At 39.6% G+C, this 23,807-nt stretch overlaps 1 protein-coding gene and 1 long non-coding RNA gene across 2 annotated transcripts in view; both read left to right on the top strand.

The window, feature by feature from the left end:
* LOC123589728 overlaps positions 1-13,045 on the top strand; it is a 58,849-nt gene extending 45,804 nt beyond the window's left edge. The window contains exon 2 of the long non-coding RNA XR_006708443.1: positions 12,210-13,045. This is a non-coding gene — a long non-coding RNA (uncharacterized LOC123589728). The remainder of the gene's footprint in view (positions 1-12,209) is intronic.
* XKR6 (XK related 6) overlaps positions 1-23,807 on the top strand; it is a 324,795-nt gene that overhangs the window by 78,431 nt on the left and 222,557 nt on the right. The gene's annotated exons all lie outside the window — the stretch shown is intronic.

Below are 23,807 nucleotides of genomic sequence, written 5' to 3'. Positions count from 1 at the left end.
TGTCCACATATTATTGTGAAGCTTTTTTCTTTCTTTTTAGTTTTTTTCTTATAAAGCGTATTTCGTTTAATCTATCAGGATATCAGGAAAATAAATTAACATACATGGTTTATAAAAATGACAGTCTTTTCTTACACATTACCACATTTCAGAAATTAGAAGATAAATTCCAAAGTAAACAAATTTGTCTCCTGGAATGGCAGTGTTTAACTGATAGTTTTGTGAGATTCTTTTTTTCCTCTTTATTTTAGACTTTTTTTTTAAACTCTCCGAAGACCCATTCTGGTATTAAAACTTGTTTCCTGTCCAACTCCAATTCCTCCATTTCCTTGCCTAATGGGATTTTTTTTTAACCGTGGCCAACTCTGACTATTAGTCAATAGGGGAAATAGTCTTAGGTCTTTCCTATTCTTTATGTTACATATTTCAGATATCATTTATGGGTTTCTTGTCTTCTTGCTCTCAGTCAGCCATATTGATCTTTCTTGGGTGGTAATAGAATCCAGATCTAATTCATTATGCTTCTTCACCAAAATGTATCTACTGTGTTTCCTGCTTAGTAATCTTCTATTCAACTAGGGAATTGTGTTAATAGCTGTTAATGGGTTACCACTTCCCCCCACCCTCTTAGTTAAACAAACCAACTTGGAAATGCCTGAAGAAGTATTTTGGCCTTGCTCTGCCCCTTAAATTGTACCATGAGTGCCAGTGCCTTCTGTGAATGCCTGCTGTACTTAGAGGTGGGGGTTCACTTTGGCCTTCCCCTGCTTTTGCTGCTTGGAGCAGTTAGTTGTCTCACGTTAGGTCTTCAGCTCAATACTCAGGGCCAGGGTCCCAGGGAGTGCATTGGGTCCCACAACTGCTCTAATATTTTTCTCCTGCTACCCTGAAAGTGTTTTTTGTTTTTTGCTTTTTTGTTTTTTTGTTTGTTTTTAAAAACAAGGGCCTGCATTTCCCTTGTAAGCTAGGCCCTGGAAATTATGTAGCCGTACCTTGCATAAACTGATTATTTGTGGGCTTTCTCTCCTTTTGTTTCCAGTTTTCCCTGTGGGCTTCCTGTACTGCCTGATAACTCACCAGCTTCTGCTCACCCTACTTTGCCCCCACCCCATCCCCCTCATATTTTTAACTCTTTTTTTCTTAACTTCTCTCTTTTTAAAAGTGTATTCTTTTTAATTTTTATTTTATTTATTTATTTATTTATTTTTAAATTTACATCCAAATTAGCATATACTGCAACAATGATTTCAGGAGTAGATTCCTTTAGTGCCCCTTACCCGTTTAGCCCATCCCCCCTCCCATAACCCCTCCAGTAACCCTTTATTTGTTCTCCATATTTAAGAGTCTCTTATGTTTTGCCCCCTCCCTGTTTTTATATTATTTTTGCTTCCCTGCCCTTATTTCATCCGTTTTGTATCTTAAAGTCCTCATATGAGTGAAGTCATATGATATTTATCTTTCTCTAATTTCGCTTAGCGTAATACCCTCCAGTTCTATCCACATAGTTGCAAATGGCAAGATTTCATTCTTTTTGATTGCTGAGTAATACTCCATTGTATATACATATACCACCTCTTTTTTATCCATTCATCCATCAATGGACATTTGGGCTCTTTCCATACTTTGGCTATCTATCGTTGATAGTGCTGCTATAAACATGGGGGTGCCTGTGCCTCTTTGAAACAGCATACCTGTATCCCTTGGATAAATACCTAGTGGTGCAGTTGCTGGGTGGTAGGGTAGTTCTATTTTTAGTTTTTTGAGGAACCTCTATACTGTTTTCCAGAGTGGCTACACCAGTTTGCATTCCCATTGCATTCCCATTGCAGTGCAAAAGAGATTCTCTTTCTCTGCATCCTTGCCAACATCTGTTGTCGTCTGAGTTGTTCATGTTAGCCATTTTGACAAGTGTGAGGTGTTATCTTATTGTCGTTTTGATTTGTATTTCCCTGATGATGAGTGATGTTGAGCATCTTTTCATGTGTCTGTTAGCCATCTGGATGTCATCTTTGGAAAAGTATTCATTCATGTCTTTTGCCCATTTCTTCAGTGGATTATTTGTTTTTTGGGTGGTGAGTTTGAGAAGTTCTTTATAGATTTTGGATACTAACCCTTTATCTGATATGTCGTTTGCAAATATCTTCTCCCATTCCGTCGGTTGCCTTTTAGTTTTGCTGATTGTTTTCCTTTGCTGTGCAGCAGCTTTTTATTTTGATGAGGTTCCAATAGTTCATTTTTGCTTTTGTTTCTCTTGCCTCCAGAGAGGTGTTGAGTAAGAAGTTGCTGCGGCCAAGATCAAAGAGATTTTTGCCTGCTTTCTCCTCAAGGATTTTGATGGCTTCCTGTCTTACATTGAGGTCTTTCATCCACTGAGTTTATTTTTGTGTATGGTGTAAGAAAGTGGTCCAGGTTCATTCTTCTGCATGTCGCTGTCCAGTTTTCCCAGCACCACTTGCTGAAGAGACTGTCTTTATTCCACTGAATATTCTTTCCTGCTTTGTCAAAGATTAGCTGGCCATACGTTTGTGGGTCCATTTCTAGATTCTCTATTCTGTTCCGTTGATCTGAGTGTCTGTTTTTGTGCCAGTACCATACTGTCTTGATGATAACAGCTTTGTGATACAGCTTGCAATCCGGGATTGTGATGCCTCCAGCTTCGGTTTTATTTTTCAAGATTGCTTTGGCTATTTGGGGTCTTTTCTGGTTCCATACAAATTTTAGGATTGTTTGTTCTAGCTCTGTGATGAATGCTGGTGTTATTTTGATAGGGATTGCTTTCCTAACTTCTCTTCATCTTTACTAACCCTGAAGTACTCTTGTATTCACAGGGTTTGGCTCTTATAATTACTTGATCAACCAGTTACAGTACTGTCTGGAACTTTGACAAAAACCTTTATAAATATTCTGTTGAGGAGCCCCTGTAATAATTGTTTCTCCAGCTTCTGCTTGTGGTTTCTGTACTTCAAAAAAGATAGGCAATACGTGCTTGTTTCTAGTTGGTTGTGTTGTGTGTTTAATTGAGGTGTAACTGCATTCACGTTGAGTTGTCTCAGAGATGGGTGAGTTATTGATGACCTTGGGTCCATCACAGGTTATGGGTAGAAACTTAGCTGTAACAGTATCCTGGTTTGCTATTTTGCAGATAGAGTAAAGTGGGTAAAATATACGATCTACCCTCTAGATAATAGAATAGCATTAAAGCTTTTTTTCTTCCTTGAATGATTATACCATAAAATACAGTTTCAGATATAAATGCCAGGAAACTAGAATCAATTCTGGTAGGGGAGATAGAAAATAAATGAGTTAAACTATGGGATAATGTTAGCAGTACATTATTCTGGGAAGAAAATGGCAGGACACAGAAGGGGCTCTGGGTTGACTGGGAAGGGATGAGTAGGAAGGGCTGTTTCATTTTAGACACATTGATTGGATAGGGTGGCCTCCCTGAGGAGTTAGCATTTGAGCAGATACCTTACTGAGATGAAGTGGGATGACTGTGACAATTACCGAGGAAGAGCCGCCCCAGAAGAGGCAATACAAATTCAGGTTTCTTCAGGAGATTCAGTCCCTTTGAAAATGTAAAATACAGAGGATGTATATTTTTTTATGGTAAAGTATCTTAAACTCTGGCACACTTGAATTTTTAATCGACGTGTGTATCAGCCAATGAGTATTTCTGTTCTTAGGTCCAGTTTGAGGTTGGTGATGGCACTGAAGAAACTTCAGGCTTTACAGTGTAGCAGATGGTCCTAAAGGTGGGGCATATCTTCATGCAGTTTTATCTACTTTAGTTGACTGTCCAATATGAAGTAGAAAAGCAGATTCGAGTATTTGTTTTAAAATAGAATTCCCTAATTAAATAAATCTTTATTTGGGGGTGCCTGGGTGGGTCAGTCAGATGAGTGTCTGACTTCTGCTCAGGTCATGATCATGCCGTTCCCGAGTTCGAGCCCCGCTTTGGGCTCTGTGTTGACAGCTCAGAGCCTGAACCTGCTTGGGATTCTGTGTCTCCCTCTCACTCTGCCCTTCCCCTGCTGGTGCTCTGTCTCTGTCTGTCTCAAAACTAAATAAAACGTTAAAAAGAAAACAAAGAAATCTTTTTTGTAAAATATACTGAATAGGATTTTTCCAATTTAACTTTACAAGAGCATAAGTTCTGCAGTCATAAGTTCAGCAACTGAAAGCAAATTGTCATGAAAAATATTGTATTTTTATTTATATGTGGAGCATGTACTTTTAGTCATTTAAATTTTAGAGCGTTAGTGAATTTGTTTATTCTGTTACTAAACAGTAAATATAATTGGGTGTTTATTTTTCCTTCCTTAGTTTTTCCCTAGGAAAACATTGCCAACACTACAACTTTTCGGCATTACCCCAAGAGGCTGTTTGCTTATTTGAGAGAACTGTAGTAGATTGCTTGCTGCCTTATGGAATGTTTCCAGAAATTTTTCCAAAAGCTGTTATTTTAACTTTGAGTTTTTACTGGTAGATTTTGTTACGGCATTTTTGTGATTTAAAAGTAGTTTGTGTTTTTCTGACTTTGGTAAGAACAACAAGAAATCTATTATTTAATAACTAGCTGGTATCTGTCAAGGCTACAGGTTAAGATACAGCTGTCTTAAGGTTAGTTTTTCTTTGGGAGCCCCAAGTAGCATTCCACTGTATTTTCATTTAGGTCTTTTAATTCCTGTACTGTTAATATTTTTAGTATTGAGTGAGCTATAAATCTAATATTGTGTAATATAGTCTGCTTAAACCAGCCTGATTAGAAGAAAACATTTATTCAGAAATATGGAGGGGCACCTGGGTGGCTCAGTCCGACTTTGGTTTAGGTCATGATCTTGCAGTTCATGGGTTCAAGCCCCATGTCGGGCTTGTGCTGACAGTTTAAAGCCTGGAACCTGCTTTGGATTCTGGGTCTCCCTCTCTCTCTGCCCCTTCCCCACTCACACTCTGTCTCTATCTCTCAAAAATGAATAAACATTAAAAAATTAAAAAAAAAATACATACGTAAAGAATGGTGATAGATTATTAGGGATCTTGAAACACTTGCTAACAGATTGGGACTCTAGCCAGTCAGTTGTGTTTGAAAAAGTTATGTAACATATGTAAAATTTGTATACTCCAAATTTTTATCAAGTTTCAGTTGTCTTAAAAATAATTGTTTATCATCCTTGTACACTATTAGTGGGAATGTGCTATGGAAAACAGTTTAGAGGTCCCTCAAAAACTGAAAAGTAGATGAGCCATTAGTTCTCCTTCTGAGTATATACTCAGAAGAATTGAAAGCAAGGGTCTTGAGAGTATTTGTACACTCAGTGATCATAGCAGTGTTATTCACAATAGTCAAAAGGTGGAAGCAACCCAAACATTCATTGATTGATAAGTAGATAAAACATGGTCTGTACATACAAATGAGTATTATTCAGCTAATTTAAAAGGAAAGGTGCAGGGGCGCCTGGATGGCTTCGTCGGTTAAGTGTTCAACTCTTGATTTTAGCTCAGGTCATGATCTCGCCTTTCATGGGATGGAACCCCGCATTGGGCTCTGTGCTGACATCACGGAGCCTGCTTGGGATTCTGTCTGCTCTCCACCCCCCACCCCCACTGCCAGCTTACTTTGTCCCTCTCAAAATGAATAAATAAACTTAAAAAAAGAAAGCATGCATTAACAAAACAAACATAACTAGAGGACATTATGTCAAGTGAAAGAAACTAGATACAAAAGGATGCTTACTGTAGGATTCTTGTGTGAGGAGGGTCCCAGAGTAGTCTCATTCATAGAGACTGAAGGTAGAAGGTGGCTGTTGGGGAAGATGGGGAGAAGCAATGGGCAGTTACTGTTGAATGGCTGCAGAGTTTCAGTTTTGCAAGATGAGACGGATTCTGGAAATGGGTGGTGGTAGTGGCGACACCACAACGTGAATATATTTATTACCACCAAACTGCACGATTTAAAAATGGTCAAACAAACAAACAAACAAACAAACAAAAAAACAACTTAGTTGTCAATTTTACCTCCAGGGCCAAAAAAAAGAAACTAACAATCCTCATTAGTTGGGGAGTGAGGAGTGGGCAGAGACACCGGTGAAACAGAAAGAGCAGGACGTTGATTAGCGTAGTTGTGAAACAGAGTTGAGGGTACTTGAGGGTTCATGGCACTCTTCTGTTTACTTTTGTATACGTTTGAAATTTTCCATAATACAAAATATTTTTAAATGATGATTTGTCATTCAATTTAGAAGACTGAAGTTATTCCCCCGGGGGTCATAGTGGCTGCCGTGGCCCTCCACGACTAAGGAGCGTTTCCAGTGTAGAGGGTCTGTGGCTGGTGAGGAAGGGAACAAATTGTGAAGGATGCTGTTAGCTCTTAACAGAAAGGACGCTGGAAGGGGTGGCACTTCGTGTAGGCAGTTAAAGTCTGTGAGTCCTTCCTAGTTGCCTTCCTTTTATTAGATTAGTACAGCTACTGCCTGAGACCAGGAAGGTGCCAGCAGTTTTTACTGTCCCTCAGTGTTCTTCATTCCTACGGCCTTTTTCTTCTCAGGAGCCCAGGCTGTTATGGAACCTGGTCTGGATCCCCAGGCGGAAGACCCAAGTGGCACTCGGGGATCTTGGAAGGCAGGGGTTTATTTCAAACCCGCGGGCTCAGAGGAGATCCCATTCCAGAGGTTTGATCCCCGAGCGTAAGCAGAGGGAATGATTTATAGTCTGTTAACTTCCGCATTCCTCATTAATAGTAATTTGGTGCGCGTGCCAAGCGAGGTGGGAAGAAGAACCTGGAAGGGGAGTCTTGGGTCGGGGACTGGAATGCCCCTGTCAGTCCTGTTGGCCGTCTTACAACAGATTTTTCCTATCAGGAGGGGGCTGTACTTGTTGTCTGTGTTGTTGGGAACTACCACAAAATGACATGGTCGTTTCACACTGTAAAGTTCCCATTTAGACCATCGTGGGCTGTACTTCATAGAGCCTGAATTTGTGACAGATGTTTCTACTTTAGGGCGGCATGCGTCCGTTTTGCCGCACTGGCACTGTTTTCTGCTCCAGTACTAAATACGGACTCTTTTTCCTGTCCCGGTCACATTGTGCCACCCGGTTGTTGGATGTTTAGTTATTAGTCTGACCATATCTTTTGGACAACGCTATCTGTCTATTAGCGCGGCTGAAGCTTCGAAGGCCTGTAAACATCCTATCTACTGCTGTGAAAACTAGCCTTCGGACCCATATCCATGTTAAACTTCAAAATGTGCAAAATCTGGTCTTTTTAACCCATTTAAAACCAAGTGTGAAGCAGATGAGAATTTTTTAAACCAATAACATTTAATCTTTCTAGAGTTATCACTCTTGGTTATAAAGACACATAATATGGGGGACTTAGTATGAGAACCATGAAAGTACATTTTTATTTGTTTTGTGTAGAAAATATCTAATTAAGTGTAATTATATGATGGCCTGATTCTGGGCACAACTCAGATCATTCTGCAGACACAAAAAGATCTGCTTTGAAAGAGCTGAAATATCTGCAACTCATGGTAGAGGAAGTATATTCCTATTTAAAATAAACAAATCCTACATTTCTTTCTAAGTCTGTACCAATAGATCCGTGGGATGTGGGCAGAGCCGTTAAATGTTGAACCCAGCAAATTTGACATCTTGCCCTACCTACCAGAATAAGGTGAAAATACTCGGTGCTTATCTTCATTTAGAACAGAAGTATGGTAATCTCCTGCTAAAATCTATAAGTGTGGTGGCCCTTGACTTTTAGCATTTGTTAAAATTATCAAAAATGGAAGAAATAGCATATTCTACAGTTTCTAAATGATAGATTGTCCCTATGTAAAGCGTACCTACAATAACTTGCAGAACGTGATGGCTAGTTTATATGTGAGAGGTCGTTGGCTTGTATTGTCTGTAACAGAAGAACAGAGGAGTCCTGCTTTTCAGTTGAATGTACATTTTAAATGCTGGGAACCGATTGTCTAGTTTTTATAGGTATACTATGGAGGAACGAGGCCACTGCCATACGTACACCCGGTGGTGAGCACAGAGAACGGCCGGGCCATCTCAGCATTGTGTTTGTGGACTAGTAAAGTTATAATTGGGCATTTGTTTAAAGAAATTTCTGGAGTTCATAAATATTTCATCCCCACAAGAGAAAATCAGGCAAGTCCATAAGTTGAATTAAAGCAATTTCAAATAGACATCTAATAGAGAATCTTATTAAATATGATTGCATTTTGTACTGTCGTGATTAATTTTTCATCAGTCTGTTTTCTTCCAAGACTGATTTGTCTCTGTGCAAACTTTGAACACCTAGTACGTATAGAGTGTTAAGCTAAATACTGACAGACGTAGAAGACAGGAAAATCGGTGACAGCTTATGTTTTCAAGCTTAGGGTGGAAGTCATTTCAGAAGCTGAACGTAGGCATTCCTTGTCTTATTGTGCTTTTACTTTATTGTACTTCACAGGTACTGCTTTTTTTTTTTTTTTTTTAACTCATTGAAGGTTTGTGGCAGCCCAACGTCAAGCAAGTTTTTCAGTGCCATTTTTCCAGCAGTATTTGCTCACTTCGTGTCTCTGTCACATTCTGGTAATTCTCACAATATTTCAAGCTTTTTCATTGTTATTATATTTGTTATGGTGATCTGTGATCAGTGATTAGGACTCTCTGAAAGCTCAAATGATGGTTAGAATTTTTTTTAGCAATAATGTGCTTTTAAATTAAGGTATGATTATGTACATGGCCTTTTTATTTTTATTTTTTTTTCAATGTTTATTTATTTTTGGGACAGAGAGAGACAGAGCATGAACGGGGGAGGGGCAGAGAGAGAGGGAGACACAGAATCGGAAACAGGCTCCAGGCTCTGAGCCATCAGCCCAGAGCCTGACGCGGGGCTCGAACTCACGGACCGCGAGATCGTGACCTGGCTGAACTCAGACGCTCAACCGACTGCACCACCCAGGCGCCCCTGTACATGGCCTTTTTAGACATAATGCTATTGCACACTTAATAGACTACAGTGTAGCGTAAACATAACTTTTACATGCTTGGAAACCAAAAATCATTTGACTTTGCTTCATTGCGCTAGTCTGGAACCAAACCTGCAGTGCCTCTGGGGTATGCTTGTAGTCAGTTCCTGAGAACTGAGAAGACCCTGTGTGTTAGAAGTGTATGGCTGGCTGTTAAGAGAATAGGTATGAGTAGTAATTGTGCTGCAAAGAGCTAGATGGTTAAGGGTGATAAATGCAGTCCCCATTGCACTTAGATTAAAGCCCCAAATCCTCATCGTGCCATTTGAGACTGGTTAGTCTGGCTCATACCTGTTTGTTCTTCTTCCGTGTGCTAGGTCCTCATTGCCCTTCTGTCTGATCCTCCCAAGTCACCATATTCTTTCCTGTCCAAGGACTTTCACATAGTTAGTTCCCTCCATGTGGAATGCTACCTCTCTTATTCTTTGCCTAGCCATTTCCTATTCAGCTTTTAGATCTCAGCTTAAATGCTGTTTCCAACAAGAGACCTCACCAGCACTGCTGTATGGTAAGACCACAGAGCTCTGTATGCCAGAACACCTAGCCCAGGAAGAGAAGAGCACCTGCTGAGGTTGCGCAGAGTGGCAGCCCAATCTAAACCCCCTGTTGATGCTCTGTCATATGTCATAGCCTTGGGTGTTACTCCTTCACAGCAGTTAACATCTTGAACCCATAGATATCTATTCTCTGTGTAATGGAACTAACTTACTGGAATTCGTTGATCTTATTAGTGGTTTTTATTTTTTTTTATTTTTTTATTTTTTTATTTTTGAGAGCGACTAAGCATGAGCAGGGGAGGGGCAGAGAGAGAGGGAGACACAGAATCTGAAGCAGGTTCCAGGCTCTGAGCTGTCAGCACAGAGCCTGATGCAGGGCTCGAATTCACGAACTGTGAGATCATGACCGGAGCCGAAGTCAGATGCTTAACCGACTGAGCCACCCAGGTGTCCCCATTGATTGTATTAAATGGGAGACCTCAGAGTGACATTCCTGATGTGACAAGTGGAGTTTTATGATTAGTATAACTTCAGATGGAGTATAATATTACTTGCCTCAATAAGCTGTAAATCATGTCTTCTGAGTCATAAAATCTCATGACTTCATCATGAAAGGCCTTGATCAAAGTGGCAGTAGTGAAAGTTGTAGAATTCAAGAAATAATGGTTACATCCTCTGGGCTGGGTGGATTGGTTCAGGGAAATGATAGGACTGTAACTTGTAGAACAAAACGGACTATGATTGATGCAAAAAGGAATGAAAGGTACTTAAAGGAAAGATCTAAGTTTTGGAGAGGCCAGTGAAGCCTCTGGTTGCTTTTTGTTTTTGCCAAAGAATGGTAGCAAACCTGAGTTGAGAGGAGCTGTGAGCTAAATGATAGGTTTTCTTGATGGATGCGGGACAAATTTGGGACTTACAAATAAGTGAGTGTTCGAGGCATAGAGTAGGAAAAGTGTGTCTATCAGTTATGTTTTCTCTGGAATTTACTGAAAATGAAAGGGGTAGGGAATCTGTGATGCATGTGGGAAAGGAAGAAGTAGGAACTGCTTCCAAATAAGGCCAGCATTCAGTTTTCCTTGGTTAAAATTTGAGTGCATCAAAATACAAAACGGTTAGAATCATTTTATGAACTTTCAAAAGCTTTGTTGATTAAAAAAAATACATTTTCACTTAGTGCAAACCATATTCTAAAACCTAGGTATAACTCAAAACAGTTCTTTTCTTTAAATATTTACGTGGAAATGGCAAGTTATTACTTTAAAGAATGGTTCAGAAACCTATAAACTTCAGAGTCAAGCCATTTAATTTTGTAACTTTTGTCTAGATACTAAATGTACTTGGACTTCACATGAAAAACTGCAGAAGCTAAGCTAATTCAGAAATCTTTTTACTACTCTTTATTTAAGGTGAACATTGAGCTTAAATTGATTGATTTTGATGTGTTTTGGTAATGTACCGTGTTCCGCAAAATTAAAGACTTTCATTGGTATACATAGATCCAGCAGAAAAATGCAAAGCATTAAGCAGTAATGTTAGTATAGACTCTAGTGATGATGTATTAATTCTATTTAACAAAAGTATATGCATGGTGTAAAAAAAATCTCATAAGCAATTTGTCTTCATTATGTTATAGTTAAGGCCAGTTCTTAAAGTGTAACTTTGGCAACAGAATTTCTGCATTTTAAAATATGGCTTCTGTTGAATGAAGTATTCCCCTATTAAGTGACTGTTGAAGGTGCTTGGCAGATTTCACCTTACCAAATAATACGAGACATTTATATTGAGGATTGAAACTACCATGCTCTACAAATGAAGGAGAATTAATTTTCAGGATTAATGAGGATTTTGAAAATATAAGCTTCGCATTGCAGAGACCAAATACTGACTGGACGTCACTTGCAGCATAAGATTTAGGCTTCTCAGTGGATTTTGTTTTAAACCCTGTAGTGTCATTCTCTTGTCATATATACTGCCCTCCTCCCTCTCGTGGAAACATAGCAATCCTTATTTTCTGTCTCCTTCGCAATATAGAGCCCAGACTTGAGACAAAAACTTAGGAGATAGAAAGCCAGGATGCCACTTGCTGAGGTCTGGAACCCGGCTTTCCTATTCAGCATTTGGTTTCCAGCACTTAGAAACATTCAATATTTGTGGAGTGAGTGAATGCCTTATTTTGATTGTAGAAACAAGTTAATTTTCATGTACCACCATTGTTGCTGTTGGAATTCAGAGTTTCTAAATACAGAAAAATAATATTTCTAGGGCCAGCCCATTGTTCTGTTTCAGCATTATGCTTTCTTTGCTCGCCTTGGTTTATTTGCATAAAAAGAGCTGAGTTGCTATCTAATGTCATTAGATTCATTAATGGTACTGTTGTATTTAACTTTGTGAAAAAAGGAGTGGGGGGATGTTTCAGAATCTCAGGAGATGAGTGTAATACTACTGTAGCTTTGTGGAACCACCTTTGGTATTAAATTGTCATTGTTACTATCAGAGCCAGCAGCTGACGGGCGAGAAGAGTACTCTTTCCTTCTAAATAGGATTGTGATGCTCTGCATAGAAATGTGTATGTTTTCATTTTTCTGTGATAAAAATGGCTTCTGATATTTTCTATTTTAGTGTCATGTTAGAGATTTCATTCCATGCTCATTTGTTCATTCACATGTATTTTTATTTTTAGCTCTAAGCGAAAGACATGAGGCCTAAGACTGAAATGAGGTTGTTTTGAGGCCATCTGATTTCTGACTAGAAGGTGTGCGATCGCCTCGTCCTGAAACCACTTCAAACAGAATGGTAATGGCAAAACCTAAGAGAAAGAGAGGCCTTCATGTTTTTCCATGTCTGTTCTCTTATCCCAATTCCTTCCTCTTTTAAGATTAAAACAAATTTTTTAAGTTACGAACAAAAAGTATTAAACAATATGCTAATATACCCTAACTAAACTGGGTCTCGGGTGAAGAGTTGTGTAAATCTACATGGTAAGCCTTGTATAGTTGTTTGAACTTTTTAGTGAGCTACTTAATTAGTGACAAAATCTGTATTCTGTGAAAACGCCTGAGCCATTAGGAATTTGCAGATTGAAATAATTTTCTTCCTTTGAAAAATGATAGGGTTTGCTCTTAGAAGGGACTCCAGACTTGTGAGGCGTTTCAGACTAGGGAGTTAGGGTTCTTGTCACAACTTTCTTTTGCTGTCATAAAGAATTTTAATGTCTTATGTATGTGTTTTTGTTTTTCTATTTAAGATGTAAAGTCCTATTAAGAATGTTAGTAGTATCAGTTAGCTCTACTTTAATTATTACCGGTATCTTAGTTCAAAATGTATTTTATAGTTGAGAATAGCACTGTTTGTTTTTATTACAGTAAAACTTTTTTGAGAGAGTGCTACTATTTATTAAGTTTATTCCAGTGGTCCAGGTCCTGTTAAAATAATGTTGATGTGGCAATTACTAGGCTGAATCCCGCTGGGAATAGAATTCCAATAGGGTCTTTGCTCAAGTTCAGATTTTATGCAAAGCCATCTTTTCAGAATAAATGGTTACTTGTTATTTCTTGTACTACATGTAATAGTATTAATAGCAAAAATAGTATCACAAGTTTACTTATATTTAGCCTGAATTATATGTTTGTTTAATTGATGGCATGCCAAGAAAATGAAATTGTCATCCCCTTCCAGAGGGTAATGGGGTGGGGTGGGGGGGCAAATTCTATGGAACTGTGACAGCATTAATATATTTTTTAAAGTCATGCTTCTTTCCATGTTTTCTTCTAGGGTCTCGGTTGTTGGTATAGTGCTACATTACCTCATTTCTCTACAAACAGTATTTTCTTATAAAGAGTATTACAAATAATATCTTATAAACAGTATTTTCGCAGATGTTGAGAGTGACTTAAAGTTTTAAAATGTATTTTTATTTGTACATGTGGCTTTCTGTGATGATAGACTTAATCACATGCCATGCAAATCCAGGCACCAGTTAGGCTCACAGCAGTGTAGTTATCTTCTATCTGTGATCTTGGTTTAGTCTTCAGTCAGTCAGTCTAGCTTTGTTCCGAAGAGAAGCAGTTTTCCTTTGTTTTCTAGATCTCCCTATGTGTTGTTTTAATTCTTCTGGAAATGTGAACTCTGACCTCTTGCTTTTCTATGGAAAAATTAAACAGGCCAATCTAAAAACATAGTTTTTAAGCCTGTAGTAGCAGAATTGTTCATATAGTTCACTTTTGTGTGTTAATGCTTTAATAAGAAACAAATAGATTGTTTTTATTTTTTTGAAATTCTTGTTTCTTCTGTTTACCCAAACACTTTTTTTCTTCCCTCAAATAAAGCCTGTCTAGTTGACCCTGTTTGAAGTTAGAAGAACTTTGAAGGTCATCTTTTATATTTCTATTTCATGTGCTAAAAATGAATGTGATAGAAGTACAAAGACTTTAACCACTATTAATTGGCTAAACATGTGGTTTCTAAAGGCATGTGTTATATAAGAATGAAATCAGTAATCTCATTTATACATCTGAATATCTGTCACCATAATAATAGCTTATTAACAGAAAATATAGAACTGATGCCACTTTAATTTAAAGCCTGAAATTATAAATGTGAAGATATTTGGACCCAATAAATATTAAATAGGTGATATATATGAGTATAGTTTAATATTTTTTAATAAGTAAACTGCCTTGTTTCTAAGCAAAACTTTAATGTTAGACTTAAGAGCTTATAACTGTAAGATGAGAAAGAAACATTAACTTTAAAATGTCATTTTGAAAATTATAAAAGTAAATATTGACCTTAGAAAGTTTTTTCCTTTTGACATTGTTTAATTTTTTTTCCTTTTTGTTTTTTAGGTTTGCAATTTTTTTTGGTGATGGCATGTTCAGAATCTTGGATCCCTAAGTTGAATATGTTGGAAATATTTAGGAACTCTGGAAATTATTGTTTTGTGTATATAATGGCTTACTAGGTGAATCAGTAGATTTAATAAAAAGTATATAAAAGACTAGGTATTATAATTTTGTGTTTCTAAGTTGACATGCATATCTCAAATTGTCATCTATCAGTATTAGTGTCATTCTCTGGAGATAGTCCTATTTTGAAGATTTGGGGGTTTTTATGGACCCCGTATTTTCCCAGGCAGTTTATGTATTCCCCCACCCCTCGGGCCAGTTTGTTCAGCTCCTTTACCTTTCTACTACTGTGCAGTGTAGCTTACTTAGATCAGTGGTAATTATTGAACAGGAAGAGATCAAGTGACAGTCCTAGAGATAGTAATTATAAAATTTCAGCCTGGAAATGACCTCAGAACGGTCTGTATTCGAATATACAGATTATATCCAAATACACTTGTGACAAAACGCTGCCGATTTTCTCCTTGGATATTATTATCTAGGAACAGAAGTGCTAATAGGGAGGAAAAAGAACTGTTCAGTTTTACCTCTTCCCTCTCTCCCTGTTGTTGGGCGAATGGGTTAGGGGGAAGGTAAGATGGCCAAGAGATAGACCACGTAAATGAAAAGGAGGAAAAACAAATTTTAATCTCCAAGAAAGAATATTTCCCCTTAAAAATTCGAAAGTTAGCTCCATTCTGTGTACCTGAACATACTGTTTTAAAACTGTGGGCTCACTTTCACATAGGCCCAGAATGTGAGCTAGGGTATGCTTTTGCTTAACCATAGGAATGGCTGGAGAACTTGTTATTTGATAGGAGAGTCAGACAGTCCTTGGGTGACAGTCAGTGGTTGACTTGTTCCCTGACCTGTTCCTGCTGGGATTAACAGATTTGAGGAATTTTCTGGGGCAGTTATTTTGATGGTCAAATGATACAACAGCGTCTCTACCCCTTTGACCAAAACTGAGGAAAAAATTGATTTTTAAGACTGTATTTAGAACAGCCTGAAAAAGGATCATAGGAAAAGGCTGAGGTAGTCCAGTAGAATGTTAATGTATTTGACTATTACACAAGGTTTATTATTGGTAGATTATCCAATAATACGGAAGTTGGTGTATAACCCAAGTTTTCATAACGTTTCTATTAGAAGACTTCCAGAACTAAATAAAATACACCCTCCACCCCTTTGCTTTACTTTGCTTTGCTTTAAGAGGATTTGACTGATAGGTATATTTAATAGGTGGCACAATGAAGACACTAGATTTTTAAAAATCAGGTTACATTTTAATTTAAATGTGTGTTGCCTCTTTGCTGCTTTCCCATTACAACTGGCTTTTTTAAAACTCTCCTTCTGTGATACTTTTATCAATAGAGGTGTTTCCTCTTAGCCAATTCTAGCCACAGTATTGACTGGGCCTCGGCATTTGATATACCCAGAAGGAATTAGACAGACAGGAAAAAAGTTGGTCTATACTGAAATGAATATTTTAAAAACCTTCTTAGATTCTGAACAGTTTGAGTACAAGTGAAAGAGACCCAAGAGGGGGGAAGATTTAAGAGCTCAAGAATTAAAAAATGGTCGGGGTGGGGGTGGGGGATAACCCCTTACATAGCTAACTAAGGTATAATAAGGGAAGGAAATTAATTTCCTGGAGATTATGAGATAGAATATGAAATCCCTTGGATAGTAGGCATTCTTAGACTCATTAGGGTAGTTCACACTAGCACACTGCAGTATTGTAAGGACAGTGTTATGTGATCTGGGGAAATATTAATGGATTTCCTAACACAGAGTTTGATATTTATTGTAGTGTGTTATAAATGGGTATGCAGCTCAAAAATGAATGTAATTCAAAATAAGTATCGTAGATACTAGAGAAAATATTATAAAATCTGGATCTTTTGTCTCTATTTTGCAACGTTAGAGAGTAATGTAGAATACAGAGCATAGTAGAGAATTGATGGCATGACTATAATCAGTATTTGATGGTTGCTTACTAGAAACTTCTAAATAAAACCTGACATTTGTCTAATGTTGTCCTTAGTTGTACTGTAACAATTTTAGTGAGAAAATTTAGTGAGAAAATGTGTACCTTCTTGGGTCACTCTACTCCATAGTCTGGCACATCACTGTGGAAATGTAGAAATCTAAGCTCGTTTACCCAGAGAGGAACGGATCTTTGTAAATTTGGATACAGTAAGTGCGTAGGGACACACACAGAATGTGAGCCTAGAACAGTGGTTCTTGGTATTTCGGCACTTTTCGACCCCCTTTTGAAAACCTGAAGGTAACTATGGATCCTTTCCCCAACAAGACTGCAATTTCTGAGGGTAGAGGGACTGCCCTTGGCTGTCAGGTCAGGAAGCCCTGATCTACAAGATCATCTTCATTTTACTTCTGACCTTGCTCTTGACTTTATTGTCAACTGTCTGTCAGGGGTTCTCGAATGGAGCTTCAAATCTTGAAGGACGCTTACTGCCGTACTCATTGAACTGAAGCCTCATGTCCAGAGCTCTGTAACGTAATGGAGCAGACGTCGTTCACAAAACGCTGCCCCACAAGTACAGTGGTAAAAAGAGAGCCTGAGGCATTTGTGTGTGGCACAGCCTCCTGGGTAGTACCTCCTTCCTACTGGCACAGGGGGGTTTATTCCATAGTAAGTTGAATCTTGATGTTCTGTTTTTAAAATGAGCATATTTCTTCTAAAACCTCGACTTATTATAAAGGTTTCTAACTGTGATTTTTTTCCTCGTGTCATAGGATGTCACATTAATGGTGTAAGATGTGCACTTCAAATTAACATAGTAACTGGGAACCTGGGATTGTTATTTTGTGACTCAAATCTATAACACGTTTTCAGGGGAATTGTTGAGATGACCGGATAATTCATTCTTTATTCCTTTCAAGTTCCTGAATGTATGATTGTTTCTGAATCTTATTAAGCCATTTATAAGATGAGACAAAACTGTCTTCAGTTCATATTTTGACACAGAATGCATACATTGAATTGATCTTATTAGAAATGTGTTTTTGACAAAAAATTCTATTTGAGTGGCTCTAATCTTCATTTTGGAATCTCAGATCCCCTGCTCGTTATGTCGTTCACTGGGACTTTGCTGCAAAATACAGCTTCGCTGAGAAGGTCTTCCTTGAAAAATCAAGAAATCTGAAGAAACTTACTTTGGGACTTGAGTAAAGAGACGGAAGAGCATCGTCAGATTGCCAACGCAGCACACTCTGGAAACATCTTCGACGGCACTGCTTTTGTACATGAAACAATTTGACTGTTTTATGAACTGGACCTATAGAGAGAGAAAACAACCTCATAAAATGTATCTTTAATATAAGAAAACAGGACTGTGGCCTTTGAAACATTTCTGTCAGGACAGTTTGTTCTGACTACTCACTGAGGGAGGGAGGAGCTTGGGTCATTGAACTCCACTGAAAGTTAGTTGCCATGTATTCTGGATTTGAAGGTGTTTTTTTAATTTCCTGTCAGAATATAGTGTTTTGGGCTTTTGCACCATCTGCCTTCCATGTGCCTTTCCTGTCCCCTGAGAGAGGAGCTGGAGTTCACCTGTGCCCTGATACTTGTTCTCTGTCCTTTCTTTTCTAGACTGTTGACTTAAATGTGGGGAAACGTGGGGCAGGTGGAGGATTCCAGGATCCTGTTAAATCTATCCCGCTATCCCTCCCAGGTAGTTGTATTGCATTTCCTTTTCAGCTCCTCTCAGTGTTGCCCGATTTTAGCCCCTCGGTTAGGTCGAGGCGGCATTAAAATCACACCTTTTGAGGCTCCCTGCCCATCGTGCTTTTTGTTCTGCCTGCGGTGGGCGGTTTTCAGTTGTCCTACTGGGCCACATGTGCTCTCTCATTTCCCTCCCCCTTCCTGCGAGTTCTGCCGGAGAGAGAAAACAGATCTAGACTTGGGGGATTTGAGTTGCGTGAGGTTTGCCCCCACAGATGCACAGCACGGTGTTTAAAATACAGCCTCTAAGCTGTGCTGTCCACAGTAGTCTCCTTCATACCTCTGCTCTGTGCTGGGCACTGTCCCCTCGTCCTCTCCACCGCTCGATTCTCCTGAGGCCGGGAATGGACCGCATGGCGCCATCCACACAGGGGGAACCGTAGTTGACCTCTGTGTAAGCTTGCTAGTTCCTGAGGTCATGAGTTAACGAGGGAGCTGAAGAGTTCCCCGGGTCCTCCACTGGACTCTGGTAAAAGCAGATCATGTGCAGAGAAAGTCCTCATGCCGGAATGATTTTGAAAACAAGATTTGTCCAAAGAAATAGGCCAAATTCCAGGTTAACCGTGAACCCACATTGACTCTCCTGGTGTGCCTTACTTTCCACAAAATAAAAACCTTACCAAATGAACCCTGACGTAAGTCAAATGTGGTATTACTCAAAAAGAGTTTTTACAAGTAGTTTTCAGAAACATGTGCAAATAAATATGTTTTGTATTAAAGAGTATATACTATGTACAATAATTTTCTGATTCTTGCTCTAATAAATATTAAACTTAAGTGGTCTCCGCATTTGAGCCCTAATAGTTTGAAATTATTTTTTTGAAATTACTTTCTTGAGTAACATTTTAAGGTACACAGTCTTTTTACTTTTCATGTAACGTGCGAGTGTTCTTAGAAGCTGTTGACACGTGTTTGTTTTCCACATGTGAACCTACTGTGTCTTCAGTAAGAGTTTCTGAACCTTTGGCTGTAATTACCAAGCGCTGGGGGTTGGGCTGGCTGGAAATGCGTGTTGAGCTTTTCTGTGTATGCAGCAAACTGTGTGCAAATAAAGTAGCTTTGTACCCTGAAGGAGCTTTTAGTAATTAAATTTTTATGAAACATGAGCAAGTTAGACGAGAGGAAGTGAACAAAAGGAGCTGTAAACGATGGTCTAAATTAGAGGTTTGGGAACCTTTATGGAAGGTAGCAGTGGTAGTGAGTCGGTGGGAATGGGGTGGGGTGGGCTGTGAAGTTTGGAGAGGAGTGCAAGACCCCCGTCTGGAGTCAGTAGTGGTGTGGGTCGGTGCGCATCAGCTGTGCTCCGTGGACGTGGATCCAAGGTCAAGGAAGCTTGGTAGCAGAAGTCTATCCCCACCGTTCCTGACTGATCAGCAGATGGGTGCCGTGAGGCAAAATAGGAAAAAGAAAATCAAGGGTGGGGTGGGGACTTCAAAAGTTTTTTTCACTTTAAAAAATTGACCTTTTAAACTTCTGTGTCATTCTCTCTACTGTGTACCCCTGGTAAAATAAAACTCTTGCCATCTCAAATTAGTTCTCTACAGATACCCAAACATTTTTTTTTTATTGACCTGTGAAATCAAAAGGCTGGGTGCTGCTGTTTCTTGGAAATGTGCAGGATTAGCATAGTCAGGTCTTAGTTGTCCATCCTACAACCCATAGATCATGGGACGCTGTTTAACGCGCCAAAGAACAGGGCAGGTTTACATAATTCCTTCAGCTTTGCTGTAGAGTGGGAGACCCTGTCTCAAAAAAATTAAGGTAGCTGTTAAGGGGCGCCTAGCTGGCTCGGTCGCTGGTAGAGCACGCGACTCTTGATCTCGGGGTCATGAGTTCAAGCCCCACATCGGGTGTAGAGCTTACTTTTTAAAAAAAGGTAGTAATTAAAAGGACAGCTGTTATCATCCTGTTTCAACCAACAGTTGGCCGAGAACTCATTCTGGAAATCTCTTGAACAGATTTCCAGTATTTTACATGAGGATGAACTGAGACCTCCAATAATGCAAAGATCCACTACAACACAAACTGAAGAAATCATTTCACACTCCCTTGCAGATAATTTTTCAACCTGCAAAGTAGTCACAAACCTCCAAAAAATTTTACGCTGATAAGTGAGTGGCCAGAAACAATGCAATGGTTAGAACTTGTCTTATGTCTGCCTGTCTCCAACTTTTAAGATTTACCCTACGTACCATCGTCTTGCATGACTAGACTGCTTTTTAATATCCGCTTACATGCTAGCCCCTGCAATAAGGTAAATGTATAAAATGTGTCGAGGAGTGAATTTTCAAGAAAGATGTGGAGATTTCTTCCTTTGGCATCTAAAGATGAAGGTTGGTATCCTTCCTAAACGGGTACTTGTAGGCAAGTTCAGAGGAAGTCCGTGATCTCTAGTCATGGTTCACAGCGCTCCAAAGTACGTCCCTTTATCTCGGGGATATTGCAAAATTCAGAACCGTATTGCTCTATTAGTATTCCACGTTGTGTTCCTTAGAGACTTTTTCTTAGGAGGCCCAACTTTGAATTATTCAACCCAGGGCTAAGATTAGTGAGGCAGACACCTGCTTTCAGTATTCCCTGGGACTCGAAAGCAAGAATGAAATTACTAAATAAACTTGAGATTGAGGGATATTTTGGACTTCATTAGCTGTGTGCTATGCATCCGTTCCTGCGGGCAGGGCGCTCAGAGGGCTGGTGAATTTCTCAGTACTGGAGGGCATCACTTTGCTGTGAAAATTTTGTATTAAATATTTTTGAACGTCCTCAATTTTGTAGCATAGCAGACAAAAGATTATAAATAGATACGTACTGATTGAAATCATTTTACCTAAAGTATGACATGACCAAACTGTGTAGATTTGCAATTTTGTATTTGGAAGAAAAGACACAAGTGACTTGCTAAGGGTCTTTGATGACAGTTACAAGCAGGAAATTTAGTTCTGCCTCTAATACCAAGTTATGTGTTTAGTCAAAATAATACCTCAGAACTTTTCCCTTAGGATTTTCTTTAGCTCTTGAGTGGCTCTCGGTGGCTTGTCCAGGCCCCCTTTTTACCTAAGAAAGCCGCATCAGAGAATGAGTTACACAATTTTAAAAGCCCCATTTGTGGGATCTTCTGGAAAACACTAAAATACATCACTGTAGGATAGTTTCCCTCTTTGAGAAACGGGGAATTATCCTTAAGTGAGAGGCCAAACCAAGGCGAAACAGGTGGTTCACAGATGGCTTGGTCTGTGTCTGTGGCTGCCTTCAGCACACTTCCGGTGTGGGGGCTGAGTAGCTGGGGGGGGGGGGGTTGGAAATGTGGCAGGTGTTGGGAGAATGGCTTTTCACATCTACTAGCGTAAGCAATTCCTGTTTGCCTACTTTTTATGTAACATCTTTCTAAGGAGTCATTGTAGCAAACCGTAGTTTCTCCCTTCCCCCAGATTAGAATTTTGTGATTTATCTGTTTAAATTAAGAAGTAAGGTTAACTCCATAGCTGCCATTTCCTCAAACAAACAAAAACAAAAAACCCAGCAGCAGCTGACCTAGACTTCCATCTTGTACTCACTATTATGTAAGTCCTAAATTCTGATTTAAAAAATGATAAATTTGGGGCGCCTGGGTGGCTCAGTCGGTTGAGCGACCGACTTCGGCTCAGGTCATGATCTCGCAGTTTGTGGGTTTGAGCCCCACGTTGGGCTCTGGGCTGACAGCTCGGAGCCTGGGGCCAGCTTTGGATTCTGTGTCTCCTTCTCTCTCTGTTCCTCCCCTGCTCACGCTCTGTCTCTCTCTCTCTCAAAAATAAAGATTAAAAAAAAAGTTTTTTAAGTGATAAATTTGGTCTGAAAGAGTGTAATAAGCCTTTTCTCTAGTCTCTCACCCTTCAGATCCTCTGGCCCCCTATGGTAGTGAGGCCGGTGACCACCTGAAAGGTTTGAAATTGAGAGCAAGAATCAGAAAAAGATAATAGCAGGGGGCCTGGGTGGCTCAGTCGGTTAAGCGTCCAACTCGATATTGGCTCAGGTCATGATCTCACGGTTCGTGGGATCTTTCATAAGGGGTCTTAGGAGGAAAGGCCAGGCAGAAGCAGTGCCAGGAGCTGAAGCCCCAGACTGAGCAAGGTCCAACTTACTGGTGATTAAAATGAAAGAGATCGTGGAGGCCCCCTAAGTTCATGCTGAAGAGTAGGGGTTCAATTCTACAGGCAGGAGGGGACCTGTCCTCTGTGGCTTTGCTCATGTGGGAGTTTCATCTGAGTATGGTCCAGAATTGTTGGCCCCTGTGGGTTCTCAGTTTATCATCTCGGGCAAGGGAGGAAAGAGAGAGAAGTTGATTAGTAATCATTCCCTCTCTCCTGTCTCTCAACACTTGCTTTTCCAAAATGCACATAACTTTTTCCTCATAAAAAGGAGATGATTTATAAAAATTCACACAGTGCAGAAAAGTAAGAGTAAAGTTCGCTATCTTACTGCTAATATTCTGATCATCAGCAGTTTCGACTTCTACATCATCTGTGCTAACGGCCTCCTTGGTAAGGGCTGCTGTGTGTGGATGCAACCATCTCACTCCCTAGTGCTGAAAGTTAGGTGGTCTACAATTTTCATTATTCATGTTCTTTTCATTTTCTCACTCTTGCAAACTTGGTTTCCCGTGAACGTCCTTATGCATAAGATCTGCATTTACCCAGTTATCTCCTTGGTATAAACAGAAGGACACCTCAAAAACTTGGGATGACTAGAGTCACCTGGGTGGCTCGGTTAAGTGTCCAGTCCCTGATTTCAGCTCAGATCATGATCTTGGGTTCTTGGGATCAAGCCCCGTGTCAGGCTCTGTGCTGCTTGGGATTCTGTCTCTCTCCCTCTCTCTGCTCCTCTCCTGCTCATGCTCTCTCTCTCTCTCAATAAATAAACAACAACAAAAAAGTTTGAAACCTAGAACTGAGGTCCACAATACCAGAATTTAGTACAGACATTACCACTGAGCAGTTTGTGTGCGTGTGTATGCCCACATGTGCACTTTTCAGAGCACTTTAGTAGCAACTTCCGTCTTGAGATCTGCATAAAACGTTGCGAGGTGGGTTAGTGGAGATGATGGTCGTTCCTTCGGGTGGGTGTGGGGGCTCCCATCTCTCCTCAGCACTGCTGTCACATGGCAAGTGCCTGCTGCTCACAAAGCACATTTGCAATCAGCTTTCAGAACATCAACTCCAAGGCCAATGCCAACAGAAGCTTTTGGAATACACGATGATTAGCACACATGATAGCCAAACTAAAAATGGAACTTTCCGGCTTCCACGCATGAAACTGCTTTGATTCCAAGTTTTCCTATTTTAATTAGGCAGATCAAAGAGACAACACATTTTTCTGAGAAGTTGAAAATCATATGGCAAACCGCTCTATTTTTCAATGTAGGAAGTCTTTACAAGGGTTAAGTGTGAGTGATGTTCATTTTGGTTCTTTCAGGGGAAAGTACCTTCTGGAAGTGGTCTAATTGGATCCCTCAGTGGTGGTCTTTTACCCAGGCCCCCCTCCCCAGCCATTTCTCATCCATAAGATCTCTGGATGGTTCCTGGATTAAACCACTGTGTACTAAACATAATGAGAACTCAGAGCTAAAGACTCCTTGTCCTGTTATGTAGAAGGCTTGGTTTAGGTTGAA

Source organism: Leopardus geoffroyi, chromosome B1 (genome assembly GCF_018350155.1).
Source record: "Leopardus geoffroyi isolate Oge1 chromosome B1, O.geoffroyi_Oge1_pat1.0, whole genome shotgun sequence".
NCBI classification, from domain to species: Eukaryota; Metazoa; Chordata; class Mammalia; order Carnivora; family Felidae; genus Leopardus; species Leopardus geoffroyi.
This window is presented reverse-complemented; position numbering and strand designations above follow the sequence as displayed.